Genomic DNA, 26315 nt, shown 5'->3' with positions numbered 1-26315 from the left:
ATTTTTCATTCAAATTCAATTTAGGTAACATATAGTGTATTATTAGTTTCAGGGGTAGAATTTAGTGATTCGTCAGTTGCATACAACACCCAAAGCTCATTACATCACGTGCCCTCCTGAATGCCCATCACCCAGTTACCCCATCCCCCCACCTCCCTCCCCTCTAGCAACCCTCAGTTTGTTTCTTACAGTTAAGAGTACCTTATGGTTTTATATTTAAACGCCTTTGTTAAGCCTGAGTTTTTTCATCTGTAGGGTAAATATAATAATATGGACCCTGCCTGCTCTCTGCACCTCTCTGTGCTTCATTTTTCTTATATGTTAAATGGGGAAAGTAATTTTTAAAATCAAGTTAACCAACTGAATTGGGGCATGAGATTCACTTGCAGGATTTATATGGGCTTTTGCGACAGGGCTTTGCGATGTTCATTTTAGCCATCAGACATGTGTAGTCCTTAATTCCAAGTTCACGGCAGTGCTCAAGAAGGAAAAGCTTGTTAGACCTCTGAGTCCCAGATACACGTGATATTATTAAGTTACACTGTTGCCACACGTAGAAAGGCAGTTATGTTCACTGTGCAGCATGCGAGGCCCTCTCTTGATCATGTCCTTTTAGGATCAACTAGAATTAGAGCTAAAATATGTCGTGTTTTAAAAGTATATCAAAGGTATATTTATTTATCATTTTTTAAAATAACACCATGATTGGTAAAGCTTCTTAGCAAATTCCTTTGCTTTGTACTCTTCTAAAAGTTAATCATTAAGTTTAATTGAAATTGGACCAGTTTAACAACCACGAATCCTTCCTTTTTGTTGGATTTGAAAGGGAAGGCATCTCATTATCAGTTGTTTGGAACCCCAATTTCTTCTAACCCCATCCAGCTTTCCTACACCTTCCCTTCTACTGCTCTCTGCAAAGCAGGAAAGTTCCCCAACAGAAGCAGGAACTATTTAGAAATCAGAGAGATAGACCCAGTAGCTGAGAAACTGCAATATGAGTCCTCATACGAGTTAGTTTTTGGACTCGATTTTTCATCATTGGCTCGAGAGAGAGTGTGTGCCCCTTCACTGTCTTAATATCTGTCTTCCTGAGGAAAGATAAACTGGGCTCTGGACTCAAAGATAACACTACTGGTTATGAACAATAGGCCAGAAGCTCTGGCGGGTTTGCTGAACAATCCTTCAATAAATTCAAACAGACTCCTTAGGCTTGCTGTGATAAGCATGAAAGTTCTTTAGGCAGATGGGATGACCGGATGCCAGACTCTGGCAGGCATAAAATGCTGTGACCTTTTGACCTTAAACACAGGCAGTCTGGGAGACAGGGAAGAAAAGCTCTTGGCAAATTACCTACAATAACTTATTTAGGGGTATGTCTAATTTGGGATGTGTTTTTCGCTATATTTATTTACTTGGCAAGTCTTTGAATTCCATAAACGCAGAAGCCAGCCAGTCTTCCAGCATGACTGACTTGACGGATGGCCTGTCTACTGATGCTCTGAACATCAGCATTTTTTGTAAGGTTGGGCAGAAGATAAAAAGATCTAGATTTAGTAGTCATTGTTACATGAACAAGCAGTGCCAGTCTCCGAAGATATAAATAGGAAAGGCATTGAGGCCTCAAAGCCAAGGGTGAAGGGTTGTCTAAGCTGAAGCTATTTATAGGATAAAATAAATCATCTGGAAACAGGTCAAGGTGAAGTCAGAGTGCTTGAAACAATTGTTTATACCTTATCAAATAGAGGTTTTCCTTCTCCTTCTATCAGTCAACATCCACATGAAAGCCATTAACATTCAAGAAAAGTCCCACCCCTGCCAGTAGCTTGTTAGCTTAGTCTGAGGTTTTCCTAATGGTCTATAATTCTACAAATGTCAAATATAAAGCAGTGATGCTTGGCTAATGGTATTTTGGCAGGGTATAAATTTGTTTGGGTCTTCCAAGTAATTCTCTTTCTTTGTTCTGTACCTATTTTGGCCATGCAGGAGATTTTTATTTAAAATGCCGTATTTTTTTGTTAGTGTTGTTATGATCCTTTTTTACCTATAGTTGCAATCAGCTCTCAATTTGGAGAAGGTTCATACTATAAATAAAGAAAAATAAACCTGGGTTTCTACATGACATCACATGCGAGTCTGGACTCTAGATCAATTAAAGACCTAAATGGGAATAGTAAAACAGTAAAGTTAGAAAGAAAATATCATAGAGTAGCTTTGTGGCAGGGTCTTAGAAAGATATCTCTAAAATATACCAAAAAAGCAGATATAAGGCAAAAATGATAACTTTTATCACATCAAAATAAAGATTTCTAGACAGTGAATCATAGAATAGACAAAGTTAAGAGGAAAATGGCAAAATGGCAGAAGATATTTGAAAGTCCTACCCTTCTAAATAAATATATAAACAAAAATACGTAATACATATAAAATATACAATAGAGGCATATTTAGGCCATATATAATAAACAAATATATATAAATATGTAACATATATAATAGATTTCTATAAATCAACAAGTAAATAGAAAAAGATGCCCTAGGGGGAAAAAAAATCATGAACAGACTATTTTTAAAAGAAATCAGAAAAGCATATAAAGAGATACTCAAAATGGGGGTGCTTGGTTAAGCATCTGCCTTCGGCTCAGTAGGTTAAGCGTCTGCCTTTGGCTCAGGTCATGATCCTGGAGTCCTGGGATTGAGCCCCGAGTCAGCTCCCTGCTCTGCGGGGAGCCTGTTTCTCCCTCTCCCTCTGCCACTCCCCTTGCTTGTGCTCTCTCTCTCTCTCAAATAAATAAATAAAATCTTAAAAAAAAAAAAGACTCAAAATGATTAGATCATTAGTAATGTGACATGCTTAAATTAAAACAAGATTTCACAGGCGCCTGGGTGGCTCAGATGGTTAAGCGTCTGCCTTCAGCTCAGCTCATGATCCCAGGGTGCTGGGATTGAGTCCTGCATCAGGCTCCCTGCTCAGCAGGGAGCCTGCTTCTCCCTCTTCCACTCCCCCTGTTTATGCTCTCTCTCTCTCTCTGTCAAATAAATAAATAAATAAAATCTTTAAAAAAAAAAAAAAACAAGATTTCACTTTGTACCTTTTAGACAAAGACTAGAAAGCTCAAGTGTGCCATGAGAATTCAGGGATATACAAGCCTTGGCAAACAGAACCATTTTGGAGAGCAAATCCATCTCTCTACAGATGTGCAGAATAAAAAAGGTGATAGACTGTATAACCCCACAGATCTGCTGGTGGGTATGTGGCTCAAAGATGTTCTCACACAGGTCCATAGGGGACGTGCTATGGGGTTCACTGCAGTGGTAGAACTGGAGGGTCACCTGCAAATCTCCTATGGGAAGCATTGCTGGGTAAGCAAGATGTGATGGATGGGCACCATGCAATCTCATGCAATGGTTAGAAGCAATAAATTTGTTGTATTCAAAATACAGTTGGATATTAAAAAGTTTGTAGTAAATATAATGAAAAATAATAGAAGTAGATAGGATCAACACACTTACATGAATTAAAATATAAAGAAAAATAATAGAAGTAGATAGGATCAAAATACCTACACGAATTGAAATTACAATAGAAATAAATAGGATCAACACGCCACACAATGCACATTTTTCAAAAGCACCTATACAGAAAAGATGCACATTAAACACACTAAAAAGGCAGTCTATGGGAGTGAGACCTAGGATTGAAGAAGAAGGATAGAAGAAACCAAATAGATCAATGAAATAATCAAGAACATGTACAGAAGCAGGGAGGAATAGGGGAAAATCATGAATTCTGCAGGATGAATTAAAAATATTTATCTTCCCTTTTGGTTTGTTATTTTGGTTTTATGCGTCTAGATTATGGGGACACACAAAACTCCAGTGCAGTTATTACACAACCAGAAACTCTGAGACAATCTGTCTTTTGGGAGATAGGCCCTCCTTTATCACTTGATCCTTAATGTATATCATTTATAAACACATCCAACCTCAGGTACCAACTACAAAGGTAAAAAGATAAGGGGGATGAATTGTTTCTATTGTCAAGTCAACTATGTTGACTAATCCTTTAAAATTATAGAAACACACTATATGGAGAAGCACACTATAACAAATAGACATATCCACACTATCTAGAGTTAGCAATGGTAACATTTTCAGACATTTCCAATCCTTTTTTTTTTTTAAGAATTAAAATCCTGTAGATAATACCAAACTTCCCTTTAACCACCATAATTTCTCCATCTTTTATCCTCCCTCTTCGTGTATACCCAAGACATGTGCTATGATTTTGCTCTGCATCCTCACAGCTCACTTTGTGTAATTAGACTTACATAAATATTACACATATCCAATATACACCACTGCTTAACCGGTGAGATATTTTTTTTAAATATGCATAAATGTTATCTTAATATGGTACCATTCTACACCTTCCTGTTTTCACTCAATTTTTTAACTTTGTAATAATTTTAAATAGATATTACATTGCACAAACTGAAAATGTACAAAATTATATACAGCAAAATGTTCATCTTCCTCCCATTTCTGAGCCCCCATCACTCAGTGTTTCCCTAATCCCTGATTTAGCTACCATTATCAGTTTTGGAGATACTCTCCATACAAACATAAACACATATATGACTTCCCTTTTATGCCAAATGTATGTTAAAGTTTAAAATCAGTTCATTGGGATGCCTGGGCGGTTCAGTCAGTTAAGCGTCTCCCTTCAGCTCAGGTCCTGGGATCCAGTCCCACATCAGGCTCCTTGCTCAGCGGGGAGCCTGCTTCTCCCTCTGCCTGCTCTGCCTGCCACTCCCCCTGCTTTTGCTCTCTCTTTCTCTGACAAATACATAAATAAAATCTTTAAAAAAATGAAATCAGTTCATTGACCATTAATAATTCTTTCTCACCCAAACTGACTTGCTTTTTGCTTTCTTTCCTCATCCCCCATTCTCAAGCTAACTTTTAATTTACATATAACAATGGCATTGAATTTACTTTTATCTTTTTTACTAGCTTTAACGTTTTGGAGCCTCAGGAATATTTCATAAATAATTAATTTTATGTGTATGTTCTAAGATACATGTCAGGGGAGCTCATATACGACTAACTCTACCCTTTGTTCTTCCATTCGAGCAAAGATCATTTCTTAAAATTATATTTGAAGCTAATGTTGCAAATTCTTTCTTTGTCAGAGCTGCTTCTTATATTTATACTTCCTCGATAATTTTTATATGTTTCATTAATCAAAGAAGGCAGTACATGGCATTTTTCACTTCATAAGTAAAATCCAGATATTTAGATATTCTCAACCTTTAAGTAGTCTTGCCTGAAGAGCATCCCATATGCTTTATATGCCCTGTGAGTTGGGACCATGTCCAGGGAGATTAAGAGGGCAGTAGGGTGACTGGGCGTCCTGGAAAGCTGCTAGCTGAAAATTGTAGTACTGAGTGGGAATCTGAAGATCAACTGTCCTCCACCTCTTGGAGGTTCACTCTATTCTCCCATTATCTTAAGCCAGTAATCAAGAAGACAGAGGGTCACTGTCACAGCCTGCATAGAAAATTACACTAATTTGGTCCATTCTTGCAGGTGAAATCTTAAGATTGAGGGCACATAGCTAAGAAGAACAAGACAGTAAACAGATGGCTGTTTTGCCAGCTTAAGGACTGTGAGAGGGGAGAGAACATATGTGTTCCTTTCTTTCTTTCTTTTTTTTTTTTTTTTTTCCATTTGGGGAAAGAGACTGTTTCTACTCTCTTTGAGAATTCTCACAGATTCATTCAAACTAGATTTGTCAACTTTGTCCTGAGGGTGATGAGTCAACCAGATTGTTCAGGCTGATTGCAGAATGAAAATTATAACACCTGTGTGGACTCTTATGTCCTCATCCTCTTTTCTGTCTCCACCTCCAGCAAGTCCTTGAGTGCCTTTAGGTTGAGCTTGCCTTTCAAGCACGTGAACCCACTGGGCTCACTCTCATTTGCACATTCCAAGATGGAATTGGTTACAACCTTTGTAACTTCCGACCTGGGACTGCAATAAGTTTTCATTACCTATGTTCCCCTAATGCTCACCTTCTGGCTTTATCTAGACTGGTGACTGTATTTTTTTTTTTTTTTTGTACATCTCCTTCCTCAGTGACCCGATAGCATGTCATGTCTGAGTTGTTTATCTCTCACTTCGGTTCTTGTCAGTCTCCCTTTATCCTGGCTTTTTTTTTTTTTTTAATCTTTTGAGCCTTTTTGTAGGACCTATGTACCTGCCTCTTATAATATTCAGAATTTTTCTAACTTCCAGTTTTCATTTCCCAGAATAATTTGATCCAATGATCTCTTCAATTAGCGTTGAGTGCAATTACTCACTTGGTTCTTGTCCCCTAACTTCTGCTTTTACAAAAGGGTCTTCTTTCAGGCCTGGCTCATTTTCATGAAGCCTGTCTGCCTTTGCCAACCTTCATCCTCCCTCTTATCCCTACTCGGGCTCTCCATGCTCGTCCATGGGTTAGCCCTGACAGTGCTGTTTCCCAGAAGTCCCTCCTGCATTTGCTGCATTTCCTAAGGCTTATTCACACCATGCTGAATTTCAACTCTGTTTACTTGGATACCCATATCTGGGAAGACATATCCTGGAATAAGCAGCAAATAAGCTATGTTTCTTATTTCTCCTCAAGAAGCCAAATTCTAGAACTTCATCCTCTATAGGCGTAAAATATCCTCCATTTTTTTCTCCATGATATAAGAAGACAAAGATGGAAATGAAGAAGCAAAAAAATAAAGTAAAATTACAATCAGTTTCCTCAGCTGTTAGGGGTTGAATCATTGCCTACACCCCAAATTATATATGTTAGAGTCCTAATCCCCAGTACCTCAGAATGTGATATTATTTGGAAATAGGGTTTTTGCAGATGCAGTTGATGAGGTCATAGGATGGGTTTCTAGTCCAATGTTACTAGTGTCTTTATAAGAATATGACCATGTAGAGGCGCCTGGGTGGCTCAGTCATTAAGCGTCTGCCTTCGGCTCAGGTCATGATCCCAGGGTCCTGGGATCGAGCCCCGCATCGGGCTCCCTGCTCCGTAGGAAGCCTGCTTCTCCCTCTCCCACTCTCCCCCTGCTTGTGTTCCCTCTCTGGCTGTGTCTCTCTCTGTCAAATAAATAAATAAAATCTTAAAAAAAAAAAAAGAATATGACCATGTAAAGACACAAAGACACAGGAAAAAAAAAAATGCCACGTGAAGAAGGGGGAAAACATAAAAGTAGGCAAGCCAGGGAAGGCCAAAGATTTTGGGCTATCACCAGAAGCTAGCATAGAAGTATGGAAGAGAGTCTGTCAGACTCCTCAGAAGGAACCAATCTTGCCAACATCTTGATTATGGACATAGGGCTTTATTCTCTTTATGAGACAATAAGTTTCTGTTCTTTAAGCTACCCAGTTTGTGGTACTTTGTTATGGCAGCTGTAGGAAACTAATACTCCAGCTGTGGCTGATGTAAGAAGCAAGATAGAGCTATTGAATTAAGAGATTATGCTATTGTTTACATGGAGAACTGACTATTGACAACATGAAGGTTAAGTTCTATTTTGCATAGAAATACATTTGTTCTTTGTCCTGTTCCAAGAGAATGCAATCATTTAAGATCAACTATTTTTCTGCTCTACAAAACATGTTTTTCCACATCATAAAATGTAAGTATTAGATCATTAAAAAACAAAATTTCCCTGGAATTTATTTGTTTCCATATAACAGTAAAATATCCAGTACAGGAAAGAAATGATCAACTTTTTTAATTGAATTTGTAATATCACCAGTTTGTCCATTGTAAAAATAAATAAATAAAAAGAAAATGCTGAATTAATTAGGAATTCATGGGTTTCATACACACACACACACACACATACACAATCTTTGGGTCTGGCTTATTTATTTTAACACACATTCTTAGCTGTAACATATGTGAAATAGTGTATCACTTGACTTCAATGGTAAATAATATTGATTTTCTACCTGGTCTGAATTGATCTTCACAGCCTTCTTTTTTACTATGAACTTACTGCAGGATCAAAAAAGACATCTGTGACATCTCTAATTGCATGCAGAATGGCATGATTGCTCATTTCTCCTCTCCTGCACTCTGCTCTGGGACTGGACCCTCAGTGAAAGTGGTACAATAGATGACATTCCTTGAAGACTTTCTATGTACAGTGCTAAGGCTTTAATCATTGTCTCATTAAACTGCAAACTCAAAAGGTTTGATTGGCAGAGACACCAGTTGTTCCAGGGATTTGCACATAGTTAACAAACCACCATTTCCATTCAATATTGAATTGGAAGCCACTTCAAACAACACGATTTATACCAGATTAACCTTTTTTTTAATATTCCAATGTGTTTTTAAGATGGTGAGGAATACCAGAAAGTTTGTTATTCCAAGGTAGTGTTTGTCTTGCTTTATAGACATAGCTTGAATTTAGTACACCAACTGTGGGTCTTGGAATTTCCCTTCAGACCACTAAAACTCATTTTGCAATTTGCAATTGCCAATTGCTGGCAGTCATATAGTTTTGAGTTGAGATTCGAAAACAGTGGTCAATTTGGGGCCCAAATTCATTAAACATAAGAAACATGTTTACTCATTTTCCCTTTCTTCAGAAGAACTTGAAGAATTCTTCATATGATGATAATAGGAGATCAAGTAAAGTCCAAATCACATTTTTGCTTTCTATTTATTTTTAATATTTGGGAATGCTCACTTATATTACTCTTCATATTCATTCCCTTGTTCTAAAATTGACCCAAATTCTAAGGAACAAAAATACAATTCACTTCACAAGTACGTGCCAATACATGGCAACAAAAAAATTTACTTCTACTAACTTGGCCACAAGCAAATTATATCCATCAGAACTAGACAGATATTGATGGCTAGATTTGGGTCTAGGGAGCTTAAATTATATATAAGTTATAAAAAATAACTCAGTAATTTCTTTCTTTGTGACTGGATCGTCATTTTCTGAGTTTAATTGCCTCCTGTTGTCTATTTCTCTCATCAGTATTAATATTGTATTTCCAGGTCACCAATATTGCAACACAGAAGGCTCCTAAATTCCACTCCCCTGATGGAATTCCTCAACAAATTCCTCCAATAAACAGCCACACACAGAGCAATTCCATCAGAGAGAAATCCAGAACTAGCTGAGTGACTCCCACACATTGGGTGACGGAGAAAATATCTCCTTTGAAATGCAGAGAAAAGGCTGAGAAGCTCTCTCACCATGCAGTGCTGTACAATTAGGAGGGAACCCCAACTCCCCGCTCCTCTCTGAGAAGCAAAGGGTTTGGAACATACATCTAGCACGGCAACTTTTAAGACTGCCACCGAATCACCTAGCTCAGAAAGCCAGTGGGACTTAGTTCACAAGTCCCACAGATATAGCAAACAAGGAAGCAGTCGTTAATGAACACAGCCCACCCTCCATGGCTATACCCCAAGGCCCAGTGCAGAGAGAACAGGCAAAAATGCCCATCTCCCAGTCTTTCCCTGGAAGGGGTTTGACTGCACACTTTATAAACTAATACCCCAGGGTTTGGCTCCTAATTAGCATTTATCTAGGTGCTGACTGTGATCTTCCCTAGAACCTGAAAGAGCCAGAGGGTACTTCCACTTTTCAATCTGGCTTGTGCCAACAATAAAACCAAGTGTCAGAATGTCCCTGAAAGGAGTCTCTCCATACATCTAGCACACCAATTGTTATTGCTGTCACCCAGAGGACTTTCTTCCAAATCACTTTGCTCCGGGAACCCGTAGGGCTTGGCATTCATGAGTACCCAAGGACCATACAAAACAAAGAGGTTCTATTTGGGCACAAAAGCACTCCCAGTAACTATTCCTTTTGGTTCACCACAGAGTGAGTAAGCAAATACACGCAGCCTCTTTTTCTCCCTGATAGGGGCTAATCTGCACATCCCACATTCTGACTTCCCCAGCTGCTGCATTAAGGACACACATTCACTGAAAATAAAGGGATGAAAAAAGTTATTCCATGTAAATGGAAACCAGAAGAAAGCAGGGATAGTTACATTTATATCAGACAAAATAGACGTTAAGCCGAGGACTGTAACGAGACAAAGATGGTCATTATATAATGATAAAGGGGTCACTTCATCACAAGAATATAACAGTTGTAAATACCTATGTACCTAACACTGGAGCACCTAATTATATAAAGCAAATATTAACAGAACTGAAGAGAGAACCAGATAGCAATCAATAATAGTAAGGGAGTTCAATGCCCCACTTACAACAATGAATAGATCATCTATACAGAAAACCTTAGACTTAAATGACATGTTAGACCAGATGGACCTAAGTAACATGAACAGAACATTCCATCCAGTAGCAGAACACACATCCTTCTCAAGCACACGTGAACCATTCTCCAGGACAGACCATATGTTAAGCCACAGAAAAAGTCTAATAAGTTTAAGAAGACTGAAATCATATCAAGCATCTTTTCCAACCACAATGGTATAAAATTAGAAATCAGTTCCAAGAAGGAGACTGAAAATATCCCAAATATGTGAAAATTAAATGACCTACTCCTGGACAATCAATGAGTCAAAGAAGAAATCAAAAGAAAAATTTTTTAAAAATCTTAAGACAAATGAAAAGAGAAATACAACAAACCAAAATGTATGGGATGCAGCAAAAGCAGTTCTTTTTTTTTTTTTTTTTTTTTTGCTGTTTTGGATGTTTAATCCATTGTTTGATTCACAAGTCCATGCTGATACTTCTATAATACAATTTTTTTACCTTTTTTTTATTATGTTATGTTAATCACCATACATTACATCATTAGTTTTAGATATAGTGTTCCATGATTTATTGTTTGTGTATAACACCCAGTGCTCCATGCAGTACGTGCCCTCTTTAATACCCATCACCAGGCTAACCCATCCCTCACCCCCTTCCCCTCTAGAACCCTCAGTTCTAAGAGAAAAGTTTATAGCAACAGTGGCCTGCATTAAGAAAAAAGAAAGAATTCAACATAACTTATATAACTATACCTCCAGGAACTAGATGAAAAACAAACCAAGTTCAAAGTTAGTAGAAGGAAGTAAAGAACAAAGATCAGAGCAGAAGTAAATGAAATAGGAATCAGAAAGATAATAGTAAAGATTAATGAAAGTAAAAGCTGTTTGGGCTTTTTTAAGATAAACAAAACTGACAAACCGTGCTACATGAAGGGTGAAGGAGGAGAAGACCCAAATCATAAAATTAGAAATGAAAGAGGGGACCTTACAACTGATAACACAGAAATATTGAGGATCATCAAAAACTACAATGAACAAATACACACCACCAAATTCAATAACTTAGAAGAAATCGATAAATTCCTAGAAACATGCAACCTACCAAGATTGAATCATAAAGAAATAGAAAATCTGAACAGACCACAATTAGTAAGGAGATTGAATTAGTAATCAAAAACCTTTTAACAAAGAAAAGCCCAGGACCAGCTGGTTTCACTGGTAAGCTCCATCAAACATTTAAAGAAAAGTTGAAAAATTAATACCAATCCCTCCTAAACTCTTCCAAGAAAATAAAATAAGAAGGAATGTTTCCAAATACATTTTAAAAAGCTGGCATTACCTTAATACCAAAGCCAGACAAGAACACTACAAGAATAGAAAATTATAAGCCAATATCCCTGATGAACATAAATGCAAAGTCCTGACAAAAATATTAGCAAACTGAATTAATAGTACTTCAAGTGGGATTTATTCCAGGGATATAAGTCTGGTACAACATAGGCAAATCAATGAGTATGATACACCATATACACCATACTATAAACTGAAGGATAAAAATCATATGATTATCTCCAGTGCAGAAAAACATTTGATTAAATTCAGTTTCCCTTCATGATAAAAATTCTCAACAAACTAGGTATAGGAGAAATGTACCTCAACATAATAAAAACCATATATGACAAACCCACAGCTAATATCAGACTCAATGGTGAAAAACTCAGTTTTTCTTCTAAGATTAGAAATAAGGTAAGGATGCTCACTCTTGCACTTTTATTCAAATAATATTGGAAGTCCTAACCAGACTCTTTAGGCAATAAAAGATATAAAGGCATCCAAATCAGAAAGAAAGAAGAAAGAAAAGAAAGAAAGAAAAGAAAGAAAGAAAGAAAGAAAGAAAGAAAGAAAGAAAGAAAGAAAGAAAAAGAAAGAAAGAAAGAAGGAAAGAAAGAAAAAGGAAGGAAGGAAGAGAAAGAAAGAAAGAAAGAAAGAAAGAAAGAAAGAAAGAAAGAAAGAAAGAAAACTGTATCTGCAGATAACAAGACCTTACATATAGAAGACTCCACCAAAAAAACCTGCTACAAATTATAAATGAATTCAATGAGGTTGCAAGATACAAAATCAATACACAAAAATTTATTGTGTATCTATATACTAACAATGAACTATCAGAAAAAGAAATTAAGAAATCAATCTTATTCATGATAACATGAAAAAGAATAAAATACCTAGAAATAAATTTAACCAAGGAGGTTAAAGACCATTACACTGAAAATTATAAGACATTGATGAAAGAAATTGAAGACACAAATAAATGGAAATATATCCTGTGTTTATGGATTGGAAGAATAAATATTGTTAAAATGTCCATACCACCCAAAGTGATGTACATATTCAATGTAATCCCTCTCAAAAATAAAATAGCATTTTTCTCAGAAATATAAAAAAAAATTCCTAAAATTTGTAGGAAACCACAAATGACCCTGGAAAGCCAAAGCAATCTTGGAAAAGAAGGACAAAGCAGGAGGCATCACACTTCCTGATTTCAAACTATATTACAAAGCTATAGTAGTCAAAACAGTGTGGTACCGGCACAAAAACAGGCACATAGAACCACAGAACAAAATAAAGAGCCCAGAAACAAACCCACACATATGTGGTCAATTAATTTTCAACAAAACAGCCAAGATTGTGCAATGAGTAACAGATAGTCTTTTTAATAACTGGTGCTGGGGAAACTAGATATCCACAAAGAAAAGAATGAAACTGTCACCTACCTAATACCATACACAAAAAAATCAACTCAAAATAGATTAAAGAATTGAATGTAAGACCAAAAATTATAAAATTGCTGGAAAAAAACATAGAGGGTAGTCTCCTTGATGTTGGTGTTGACAATGATTTTTTTTAATTTGACAACAAAAGCAAAAACTACACAAGCAAAATAAACACAAGCAAAATAAACAAGTGGGACATCAAACGTCAAAGCTTCTGAACAGCAAAGAAAACTATTGACAGAATGAGAAGGTAACCTATGGAATGGGAGAAAATATTGGCAAACAATATATCCAATAAAGGGTTAATATTCAAAGTATTCAAGGAATACATACAACTCAATAGAAAAAAATAAATAACTCAATTAAAAAATGGACAAAGGACCTGAACAGACAGTTTTCCAAAGAAGATATAAAGTGAACAAGAGGTACATTAAAATCTGCTCACCATCATTAATCATTAGGGCAATAAAATCAAAACCACAATGTGATTATCACCTCACATCTGCTAGAATGCCTATTATCAAAAGACAGAAGTTTTCCTTCTTTTGGCCATGCTATGAACTATCATTGAATCAGAATCTCCTCCTGTTTTAGACTCATTAGCAACAGAGTAGATGATGCTGGTTCATCCTCAAAAAAATAAAAATTTCCCCCAAAGAAGACTTTATTTTAAAAGTAAAAAATTATACATGGCACTTCCAGTTTTTTCTCTGGCAGGCAATATACAAGAAAGTATTAAAACAAAAGCCAAACTGAAGTGTCAAGCTCTTGTTATCAGGACAACAAAAATGTTATGGAAACAAATTCTTGGTTTTGAAATTTTTATGGCATGAGTTCTCCTGATTATAAAACAAAGCTTTTATGACAAAAAGACTAACTCATCTCCCAAAATAAAAAAAAAAAAAAATGCTTTGTTACAAAGTATTTTCCTCCTTTCAGTTTCTTCTGTGCTTTGTGAAGCCTCCTGAAACCATAGTCATTCTAAAAATGCAGCACAAATATTTAGCAAAAATCTAGGAAGTCAAATTGTCATTTATTTTAAATATTGCATGACAGTTGACATCCTGGCTTATTCCTCCTTCTGATTTTTATTATCCTTGGCATATAAAAGACTTTCTGCATGACTGAAGAAATGTGGAACAAAAGTCAGTAAAGAAAAAATAGGATTCACCAGATTGAGGGAACTGAGTCATCTAAAATGACTATGAACACCACCTGCATTTCATCTGCAAATGTGGGTCAGGGCACAGAGATGGAGTAGGAATTCTGGTTTTATATCCATCTAAAAAGGAGCAAGAACATGCAACTGATGTCTTATTTTTCTCAATCTCTATGATTCTGCTTCAAATTTTAAAGAGTTGAAATATTACTCAAATTGTAATGAGAGTTTTATCCTTTCCTCTTTTAAGCATTATAGTTGAAATGAAGTGGAGTAGAGGTCCCACAGAGATGAAGAGAAAGCCCAGAAGTCATGATGCTACTTGATGTGAGATGTTCACTTGTGGAAATCCCTACAGATTTTGGCAGAAATGGGGATGAAGTGCAACTTTATAAGAGACTGGTTTCCAAATATCCATGAATTTGAGGAGAAATGACCAGAATTTCTGTAGATAACAGTAATGAGAAAGGAAAGAGGTTAGCCAAAGATCTCAGAGTGAAGGAGTGATATTCTGACAGAAGCAGTAGGGAGTCAGAGGATAGTTGACCAGCTCACCTTACTACTTGGTTTGTCAGGTATATAAGAATGATCAACTTTCCTGAACATGGTCTTTTCAGTGTCCTTGGGGAAGTCTCAGGTTTCATGTGGCAGAAGGAGGAAGGAAAAAGGGACATTCTCAGAAAAGCCAAGGATGTTGGAGAGTTTGTTCACAGTCAAAATACAGGTCAATAGTAGATAACATCAAGAAGGGGGAGGGAGATCACAGTTGAAGAAGTACAGAGCAAGGACAAGGCAAGGTAGAAGTGTACAGGTGAGAGGAGAATACACCTTTTGTTTGGTGAATAGGGAGTACATTAATTGGACAAGATTAGTGGTTGTCTTTATGTTACAAGTCATTGAGTGTACAAGACAGGTTAACTCGGGTCAGAAATGAGTAATGAAGAAGAGAAAGAAACTCAACTTATGTGGTGCGTCGCCTGTGCTAGGCACTTTGTATCTCCTGTGAAATATTATTTTCCTAACTTTACTAATATTAACTAAGCCTTAGAAAATGGAAGTAAATTGCCAAGGCCACTATTGCAGAGACTTCCAGTCATCTGCAATTTCCCTTCTTTCCTTCTCTCCTACAAACCTCTCATTTTTTTAGCTAAATACATGCAGACTGTAATAAACATGACAGTGCTAAGCCTCTCTTTCAGCTTGCTCAATGATCTCTGCCTCCTGATATTCACACTCTTGTATAATCCCTTCCCTTTGATTGTGGACTAAACTTAGTCACTTGTTTTTAACAAATAGCGTATAGCAAACATGATGTGGTGTCACATCTGTGAATAGGTTACAAAAGATGCGAAATATGTCCCACCATATTCAGTATCTATATAATACTAGACAGATTTCTCCCTGAATGTGACTTTGCAGCTGTAAATCACGTACAGAATATTCAGCTTGAAGCAGTAATTGGCCACAAAACCAACATGAAATGAATAAATGAGCTCTGGCCAGAAATACATGCACCTTCATGCTGTGAATCTAAGTTTAGAATCAATGCTTCTTAGCTTTATTTCACATTTCTCAATACTATTAATATTAAAAACATTGGTTTGACATTAAAAAAAGAAAAGGAAAGAAAATGTCATCATGTCTTTGAGGAACCAATTGCCATATTGGAGAGGCCGATATAGCAAAGAAATGAGGACTTTAGTTCAACAGCTCACGAGAAATTAAATATTGACAACAACCATGTGAATGAATTTTAGAAGTGATTCCTTCCCCAACTGAGCTTTGAATAAGCCACACCTAGAACCCTGACTATGGGAAAACAAATGTGTATTGTTTTAAGCCACTAAGTTTTGGAGTAATTTATTACACAGCAATAGATAACACAAACAGTAATTCTGCTGACAAAACCATGATCAAGGTCTGTTTTCCAACCCAAGCATATAGTCTCAAATATTTTCTAGGAATCCAACACTAAGTTTAGAGAAAGAGAGATGGGCAAAGCACAGAAGCCAGTAAGAAAAATATTGAAATCTTCAGGCTCAAAAACTACGCCAGAATGAGGTCTTTAACTTTGTACTCAGATACGGATTTGGCTTGAAGTGAAAGACAAGAGGACTAACGAGTTTTTAGGAAATTTTATAACACAGTAACTTTAAAACCTAGTCAACACCAGCAATTTAACCCCTAAAGTAATCCCCAGGTCCCCAAAACACAAGATGAAAATGCAGTCTAGAGCTGTACAACTCCAAATAGTTCAAATTCTCCACTGTCCACCTCAGAGTCACCACAGAAGATAGTGAGCCAGGAAAACAATCAATAAAGGACTTTCTCCTTTATGATGGGTTTTAGATAGGTTAACCTCCCTCTCCCCACGAGGAAATTTCTTTTTGCTATTCTCTTCATTATTTTGGCCCAACACTGGATGAACATAGTCTGGACAAGTGACCACTGTGTCCTTCCAATCATTGTACTTTCTAAAAGAAAATTTTTATTGCAGTTTTACTTTTCTTACTCCACCATTGTATTGACTGGGTTGGGGGCACATAAGTTGTATTTTAAGTTTATAGAATACTGGATCCTCAGATTCACATTAAACTCAATGGAGATGACTACACCTCATCCCAAGATTGTGGACTTTTGGTTGGAAGCATTAACTGAGCAAGACTGGGTTTGCTTCAGTTGATAAGGAGTTTATGTCTTCTATGAGTGGGAAAAAGGTGTGCAAGAAAAACTGCTAGCCAAATGAGGCATACTGTGCAAAAGAGCTTCAATTAATTAGAATCACCATAATAAATAAAATAAGTCTACTTCAGTAGTAAGACCGCCATTTTAAAAATTCAACACGCTCTATATCCCGTCAAATAAATACAAATGCCTTTAACCACACTTTAAAGACTTGAGTCATCCAGAGTTAGAGAAATTGCATGATCTGAAGGCATAGTCCTCATAAGATATCTCTCACTTCAGGCACCAGTTGCAGGTTTGAGAGTCCCTAGGGCCACCCTCATTTCAGACCAGCTGGCTACAAATTCCAGGGTTACCACAACCACCCTTGGGTTCAATAATTCACTAGAAAGACTCATAGAACTCATTGAATACAGTTATAATCACAGTCACATTTTTTATAGGCCAAGGATACAAATTAGAACCAGTCATAAAAAAAGACACATAGCACAAAGTCTGGAAGGATATCAAACATAAAACTTCCATCATCCTCAGGATTTGTTAACTTCTTGGCATCCATGTATGATACTATGCAAATACTGTATTCAAATATATATGTATGTGTATACCCTCCATTTAATAAACAAGTGTTTGTTGAGAACCTCTTATGTACAGGACACTGTCTAGATCTTAGGAGACGATTCTCTTTGGGTGTCTCATGTTTTTTCAAGGCTCCTGAGAAGAAACATTGATGGCCTTTTTACCAGACTATCTTTTCAAGGATGTTTATATAGCAAAAGCATTGGAGGAGAAAGATAGTGTATCTTTCCAGAGCAGAAAGTAGATTTATTTTATGTCCAGGATTTTAAAGATAATGCTTCCTCTGGGGCAGATACTGAGCTGTACCAAGGTGATAGCTTTCACAGACCTCTCTTCAAACCTCCCTGCTAAAGCCCCAATTCAGTAGCCAGACATACACATTTTCTGGAATTTTTCTGCATCTCTAACCTGCTCATCCACAACCAGCTCCCTTGGTTAGTGACTTGCTGAATTTCACTTCCCTGGTCCAGACTTTCACATGCCCAGCTCCTTTTGCATGCTTGTCAGCTTTATTTTTTATAATAGGCACCTTCTACCCATAATACTTTTAGTGCTCCTGTTTATAGGCTGAACTCTAAAGGATATAACTATTAGATTAAAAATTAAGTGGGGGGCGCCTGGGTAGCTCAGTCGTTGGGCGTCTGCCTTCAGCTCTGGTCATGATCCCAGGGTCCTGGAATCGAGCCCCACATCGGGCTCCCTGCTCCGCGGGAAGCCTGCTTCTCCCTCTCCCACTCCCCCTGCTTGTGTTCCCTCTCTCGCTGTCTCTCTCTCTGCTAAAAAATAAATAAAAAATCTAAAAAAAAAAATTAAGTGATTATTCTTATAAATAAACCACATTTTCACATTCTTTGGGTAAAATCTGGATGTTCCTTTCAATAGTTCTCAGAATGAAAGGCAAGGGACTTACTCAAAAATATTTATGTACTTTTGAAACCTCTAAAAATAGGTTGTATCATTAGACAATAACAGGGTTGCACATATGATGAGTGCATATAGACTAGAGAGTTGTCTACATTGGTTACATACTTAGCCTTCCTCTACGGACAGAACTGTGCCCCCTGCCCCAATTCACATGTTGAAATCCTAAGCCCCATTGTGACTGTATCTGAAGATAGCGTCTGTAGGACATAATTAAGGCTAACGGAGGTCATAAGTGTAGGGCCTTAATCTGACCAGACTGTGGCTTTATAAGAGAGAGAGAGAACTCTGCCACATGTGCACAACAGTGAGAAGGTTGCTGCCTGCTGCCAGGAAGAGAGCTCTCCCTACAACAATGCTGGCACCCTGATCTTGAACTTCCAGCCTTTAGAACTGTAAGAAAATTAATTTCTATTTTTTAAGCCATCCACTCTATGGAGTCTGACTAAGATGCCTTCTACATGACGTCAGGCTCAGTTTGTCTGCAGAATCTACTTCAGATGTCCTGCATTACACAGCATTCTTGGGTAGGATTGTGTGGGGTAGGGAATTATAAAGGATACCAAAAAATTCCATTTATATGCAGATTTTCAGCCAATTCGCCTATAAACAGCACCCTGCCTGACCCTGACCTGCTAAGGATAAGGTGCTTCCATATCCTGTTCTCTGTGGAGCGAACTACCTCACTTTCTATTGGTCTCACCTATGTGAGTAGTTAAGGATTATAGATGGTCTCTGATTTTTGATGGTTCAACTTACAAGTTCTTTTTTTTTTAATTTTACAATGGTGCTAAAGCGATATGCATTCAGTAGAAATGGTACGTCAAATTTTGAATTCTGATTCTTTTCTGAGCTAGTAATATTTGGTGTGATACTCTTGTGATGCTGGGTAGTGGCAGCTGCCGGCAGCTCCCAGGCAGGCACACAATCACAAGAGGAAACAACCAATACACCGACAACCAATCTGTACCCATACAACCATCCTGTTTTTTACTTTCACTACTCTATTCAACAAATTACATGAGATTTCAACACTTTATTGTAGAACAAGCTTCATGTTAGATGATTTTGCCCAATTGTAGGCTAATGTAAGTGTTATGAGCAAGCGCGTTTAACGTAAGCTAAGCTGAGCTATGAGGTTTGGTGTGTTGGGTGTATTCAATGCATTTTTGACTTACGACATTTTCTCTCTTTTTTTTAATATTTTATTTATTTATTTGACAGAGAGAGAGCAAGAGCAGGAACACAAGCAGGTTGAGTGGGAGAGGGAGAGGCAGGTTTCCCGCAGAGCAGGGACCCCGATGTGGGGTTCGATCCCAGGACCCTGTGAACATGGCCTGAGCCGAAGGCAGAAGCTTAACGACTGAGCCACCCAGGTGCCCCATGACATTTTCAAATTACAATGGGTTTATCAGGATGTGACCCCATGGTAAGTCAAGGAAGACTTACATTGAAATCTCACTTGTAGTGATGGCTCCTTTCCTATTCTCTCTGACTACACGGATTTTTATCTTTTTTTAGTGCTTTCAGTAGAAATCAGAAAGAAAGGTAAATGTGATAATATCTTCCTTAATCAGCAGTCATAACTTGATATATAAAAGTCATTTAAAATTATTCTTTGGTTGAATTACAAGAATTTGACAGATTTTATCAAAATCTTGTTTGTTTTTTATCAAAATCTTGGTTTTAAAAGGTACTGCTTCAGGTGTTACACGACTTTGGTTTCTTAGTATAAATTATTTAGGGAGAAAATATATAACTTTGGGAGCCATATCTCTCAATAAGTGAACTTTTTAATATCCTTAGTGACCTGTAAGAACTCACTCAATTACCAAGAGAGCCAAGCTAGCTTCTAAGTTATGACTGATACACTGGAAGAATGTGATTCATTGTATACTGGGCTTTTCACTTTAGTGTTTAACATGGAACAAACAGGAAAGATGCATACACAGTCTAGTGTTTGCAGTCAAGGAGTTGGTGTTTTGTGTTCTGGGCAGTCTTCAAGGTTTTCTGGGCTGTATCCAAGCAGCACAAACTCATGGAAAGACCATGGGATCAGAACACCAGGATTCTACTTCTATGTCCAAAATTTAAGTATAATCAAATGGAATGCAACATTGAAATATGAAATGCAATGTTTTAGCTAAATCAATGTTCAAGTTGGCAACTTATTATAGGCAGCCTGTTCAAGATTGAGGAATTTGCTATTGTCTAGACCACACTCCAGACAGTGAGCCACAAATCCCAATTGTAGAGGCTATTTTGTTGTTACATAACTTTAATAAATTTATTCTTCCAAAGTCATTGAAGAAAAATGCATGAATAATAAATCTCTAACAAAGTTGGAACTCATGTCAAATAACACTTATCTATAATCACATATATTGACACATGGCCAAATTCAATGCATCCTTGATATTAAAAATCTAAGATCAATCTTACCGTGCAAGAAACTGTCAAGCTAGCAAAGACACTATTACACAGCATTTGTTAATCAACTATTTGCCAAATCCACTATGTTGTATAGGCAAACCCACAATATCTAAGAAAAGTTACGCTAGCCTAGAGAAGTTGTAGTTACTCATTGGAGAATTCTCATTTTACAAACAGCAAGTTTTGGTCTAAAAACAAGTAATTTGTAACAGTGAATGCAAATGTCATTATGTCCACAAGATTGTGCAAAGAAAGTGCTGAATTTTTCATCTTTTCTTTAGTCAGCAGGGAATCACTGACACACGATAACACTATCAAAAATGATTCCCTTGTGCAGATCATTAAATACACTTTGCTCTTAATAAATTAGAAAATATCATTTCCACATAAAGGGTATACTTCAGATCATTTGAAATAATAAAAACTAAGAAACGTCTCAGAATTCATAAGACCTTTCACATGCACAGACACACACACACACACGTCAGTTGGCAAAAGCATTGTCCAGTGGAGGGGCAGACCATCAGAACTTTCCTTGCCCTGCCAAGAAATTAGAAAGTTATCACCAATCATCATTTGGCCAAGGAAATAAGATCAAATTTCATAATCTATGAGAGAAAAAATTCTGTATGCTATTAGTTAATTTCTTTAAACTATGTTAAGACTATTATAACTATATTAAGTTCTGCTGAAGTTGAATGAGAGGTCGGAAAAGATGATCTCACAACTCTTCCAACTTGAAATTTTCTCATGCTGTGAATGTCTAGTAGATTTAGAGTAGAATATAGATAAGGCAGGAAAAAAAAATAAAACTCCTTCCATAGTGTTGACTATATTTATTTGATTTTTGAAATACACAAAAAAGAGGAAAATTTATCTTCATTGAATTTTCTTTTTATGTATTTTCAATACTGGAACAGTTGGTACACAGTCTCCTTCCAAGCAGTTATTTCTCAATGACTTAAAAAAAAATAGGAGAGAAATAAATGACTAATAAGAAACAATTTCCTAATATACACTACACATTAGGAAAATTGATTTTGAAGTCTTAAATAAACCTCTAAATATATCTATTATTCAGAGATTGGCAAATATGAACTGCGAGTTCCCATTCACAAAAAAGTAATCCTATTCCTTCCATTTAAGAAAAAAAAAAAAGTTTAGTTAAAGACGGGTCAATTTTAAAGTCATGAAAGAAAAAATACACCCATGTTAAATTCACTAATGGGATTAGATTTTATATTATTATAAGGAAAATATAATATTAAACAACCTAAGATTTGTGGTCATGTGTTACTAATCAAAAATTCATTAGCTATTTATTAGGTGATTTGAAGGTATTAATTTCAAAATTTGTATCATGTTGAAGAGTCATTTCTTTTTCTTTCCTTTTTTTCCCCTAACCAATTTCTCAGAAAGAGCATAAGACTTGGAAAGAGAAGTTCTGGGCTCACATCTAAGCTTTAATTTTTACAAAGTATATGATATTGGGCAAACCACTAATTTCTCTACAGATAATTTTTCTTATATTATAGAATTGCTAAGTTATTCACATTATACAATGTTATATTTATAAAAGCCTTATAGACAGACACATAAAAGTGTTAATTAAATAATGAGGCAGAGACAGCTGTTGTCCATCAAAATTGCCTTTTCACGGGGCGCCTGGGTGGCTCAGTCGTTAAGCGTCTGCCTTCGGCTCAGGTCATGATCCCAGGGTCCTGGGATCAAGCCCCACATTGGGCTTCCTGCTCAGCGGGAAGCCTGCTTCTCCCTCTCCCACTCCCCCTGCTTGTGTTCCCTCTCTCGCTGTGTCTCTCTCTGTCAAAGAAATAAATAAAATCTTTAAAAAAAAAAAAATTGCCTTTTCACTTCTGTTGTATACTGCTGGAGCTGCTTAATGAAAGCAGGGTTTCCATTACCAAGGCCACCCTGAAGCTAGCTATGGCCTTGTGACTAGCTCATATCAGTAGAATAAAAATTACATGTACCATTTTCTGACCAAGGTAATAATGTTGCATGTCCTCCATGCTCTTTTCCTCTTCCCACAAACTAAATAAAAATGATTATGGCCCCAGGAACTAACAGGAAATGGGACGAGTTTGGGTTCCTGAATCACAATATAGAAAAAAATTGCCCACGAATCAGGAATACACACCTGGGACTGTTACAGCATCGAGCCATTATATTATACATTTTCCATATATATTTTATCACTGTTTAGCATACCCTTTCTAGTACAGAAATTGATACCTTGAAGTGAAGTGCTCCTATTTAGAAGGAAAAAACCCACTTAGATATACAGTATGGGCTTAGCAGGTAGGCGGTGGGGGAAAAAAAGATGGTGTAGGCTAGGAAGTTGGGGACCTATGCCATTCAGTGTCAAATTATTTAGTTAAGCTGTTGCCTGAGATGACTTGGAGAGCAGAACACATAAAACTGTAGTTCTAAGGAAATTGTTGGAAGAAGCCTGAGCACTAGAGTGTGTTGGCTTTACATGCTGTTTTTAGCAAAGTATTTCAAGAACAAAATTAGCTCATATATGACTGACCAAAAAGTAGCAGGGCTGCTCTCCAGATACTGTTAAAAGACTTTTCAGAAAAAATAACTCAGCCATGTGACAAAGGTCAGATTAAAAACATTGTTTTCCCTTGGGTGCCTGGGTGGCTCAGTCAGTTAAGCATCTGCCTTCGACTCAGGTCATTATCCCAGGGTCTTGGGATCAAGTTCCGCGTCGGGCTCCCCACTCAGCAGGGAGTCTGCTTCTCCCTCTACCTCTGCCTGCCACTCTGCCTACTTGTGTTCTCTCTATCTCTTTGTCAAATAAATAAAATCTTAAAAAAAAAAAAAAAACATTGCTTTCCCACCCAAGTTTATTGTTGTAGATGGTTTTATGATAGCACCTTTTAAGTTTGGAGAAAGAAAGCAAAATTACAAGACAGACTTAAGAACAATATCTAGGAAAGTATTTGGGTATGATGAGAGGCACAACAAATGAACTAGAAACAAATATTTCTGAAGTCTATCAAGATTTTGAAAGAATTATATTGACAAAGAAAGCATGAGTCTGCCCTCGGAAAGCCAGTGACTAATGGACAAGCCTTAACCCTTGGACCCACCCAGTTTGAATGAGTGAGAAATGACCTATGAAAGCTGGTGAGCCCTCAAGGGGGCAGAATCCCCAAGGTCCACTTCAGATGATGCCATGGAGGAAATGTATGAGGAAAGAAATTCTAGAGATGAAATCAGGTACCATGCAGAATAATAACAAGAAAATCCCTCTCAAGAGTATAAACCTAATCCATAATCTGTTATCAGGGATATTTTAATGCCTTCTCAGCAGACTATGACCAAGAAGTAATGCCTACTGTGGGATTTTTGACATAATGGCCTACCTTTCTTCCACCATTGTATATTTGGTATGGGGGAAGACAGGTCAATTAGCTAACAAGCTAGTGAAGAGTAAAGAAGCCACATCTGGACCACGAAAAGGACTGTACATCACCCAGAGATCCTGGATTTTGAGCGAGATGCAGTTCTTAATCTTAATTTTGAGCCAGATGCAAATTCTTAGTTAGAATTTGAGATATTTTCCTTAGGAACAGAATAGGGTGTGTTCTTCAGGTAGGTAGAAAGATACACATTTCCCACCCAAAGAACTAAGGGTAAATTTGGTGGTCAGAAAAATGGACTGTGGGAGTAGCTGGTTCTCCCTTATTCTCACTATGCACTTGCAGCTGGGAAGCAACTACCCAGTTAAGAAATACGTTCACTTGCCCTGCTTAAATCCATTTACGGTTATGTGATCAGTCCTCATTAAATAATATGAACACAAAATGATGACAATGATTCTAGGCAAAAAAATTCAATAAATTGATTTCCCTCTTGAACATTCCACTTCCCCTTATACTAGTAGATGCCAATATGATGCCAGGTAGAGCCACAATCCAGAAGGAACCTGGGACCCTGAGTCACCCTGTGGAAAAGAGCGACCTTGAATTATTGTATGAGCTAGAAATAAAATTGTATTGCATTTGAGCCATTTATATCATTTTAGTGTCTATTTGTGACCATTACTGCTATTATCCAAATTACAGTTTCATCAGTTGAGGATGTTATTTATTCAGGTAAAGCATAATGTTAACAAAATCTTTGAATATGTCTCTTAAAAGAAACAAATATTTAATGAACAATGGAATATGATGTGTATTTGGGGGATTTTTGCTTTTGAAAGAGGAGGTGAAAATTCTTTATGTATAACTGGGGTAAATTTCCATTGTGTACTATGAAGAGACTTAGAAGTACAGCTGTAGTACCCGTAATTATGTATCTTAGGTCCTAAAGTCAAGTTTCATTTTCATTTTGTAACTGACTCTTTTAAATCTCTGATTTAATACAAAATCTGCTTGTCCTTAAATACACTTGCAGTGTTTACAAATTCATCACTCATCAAGGCAGGTTAACATGAAAGCAGATGATTTATTATTTGAGCTAAAGTTTAAAATGTGATGATATATCCAATGTGTCACTTTTTACAGTGTCCCACCAAATTACAAGGAATTTTTTTCTTATATAAACTAGCAAAATATATTATCAATTTTTAGAGAATTTAGGACTTAAGAACATGACTGTATTTTGCCTGGTATGTCAATTTTTGTTCTAAATGACACATATCTAAGAGCTATTTGTTTACCCTCCCTCCAAAATAATCTCTAAAAGCACTTCCAAGATAAGAACTTCAACATTAAGAAAATATCTTTGCCTGAAGATGTTTAAATATATGAAATGTGGAAGGTTTTTTTAGAAGGATTGAGTTACTACATTCTATCAGTCTGCAATGGAGAGGTATAAAAAAAGAAAAGAAACTAAAACTGGAAAACTGTATAATAGAGAACTGACTTTTTACTTAAGAAGTGGTATATATTCACTATGACACTAAAAGCAGTTTCAAATTGGACTTAAGAAGCAATAAAATCTCATACAAATAAGTCATTCTTAAGAGAGTTGAGTGCACTTTTTTAAAAATGTGACAGTAATAGCTTTTCTTGCAAAAAAAGGACATTTCTTTCTCCTTGAAGCAGAAACAAAGCTTCAGAAGATTGTGTTGTTAATTTAATAGTAACCATATGATCCGTGTTTCAAGACCTTTTGTGTTTTAGGCATTGACCTAAACCTTAGATAATAACAAATTGCATAATTACATCGTCCTGTCTAAAGAAAACACTTTGAAATCTTATATCATTATTAGACAATATAAGACATGGGTATGTAAAAAGAAAAAAGCAAAAATTCTGTCTCCCTTCACAAATAAAAGCTCTCCCATGGGAAAATGATAGATGATAGATAGAAGATATATTTTTTTAAAAAGGAATGAGACAGACAAATAGATAGAGGTAGAGATATAATTTACTTAAGAAACCAATATCCTAGCATCTATATGAATGAAGGAAACC

The sequence above is a fragment of the Halichoerus grypus genome, chromosome 1, assembly GCF_964656455.1.
Source record: "Halichoerus grypus chromosome 1, mHalGry1.hap1.1, whole genome shotgun sequence".
NCBI classification, from domain to species: Eukaryota; Metazoa; Chordata; class Mammalia; order Carnivora; family Phocidae; genus Halichoerus; species Halichoerus grypus.
The sequence above is the reverse complement of the archived record's forward strand: the minus strand, read 5'-3'. Positions refer to the sequence as shown.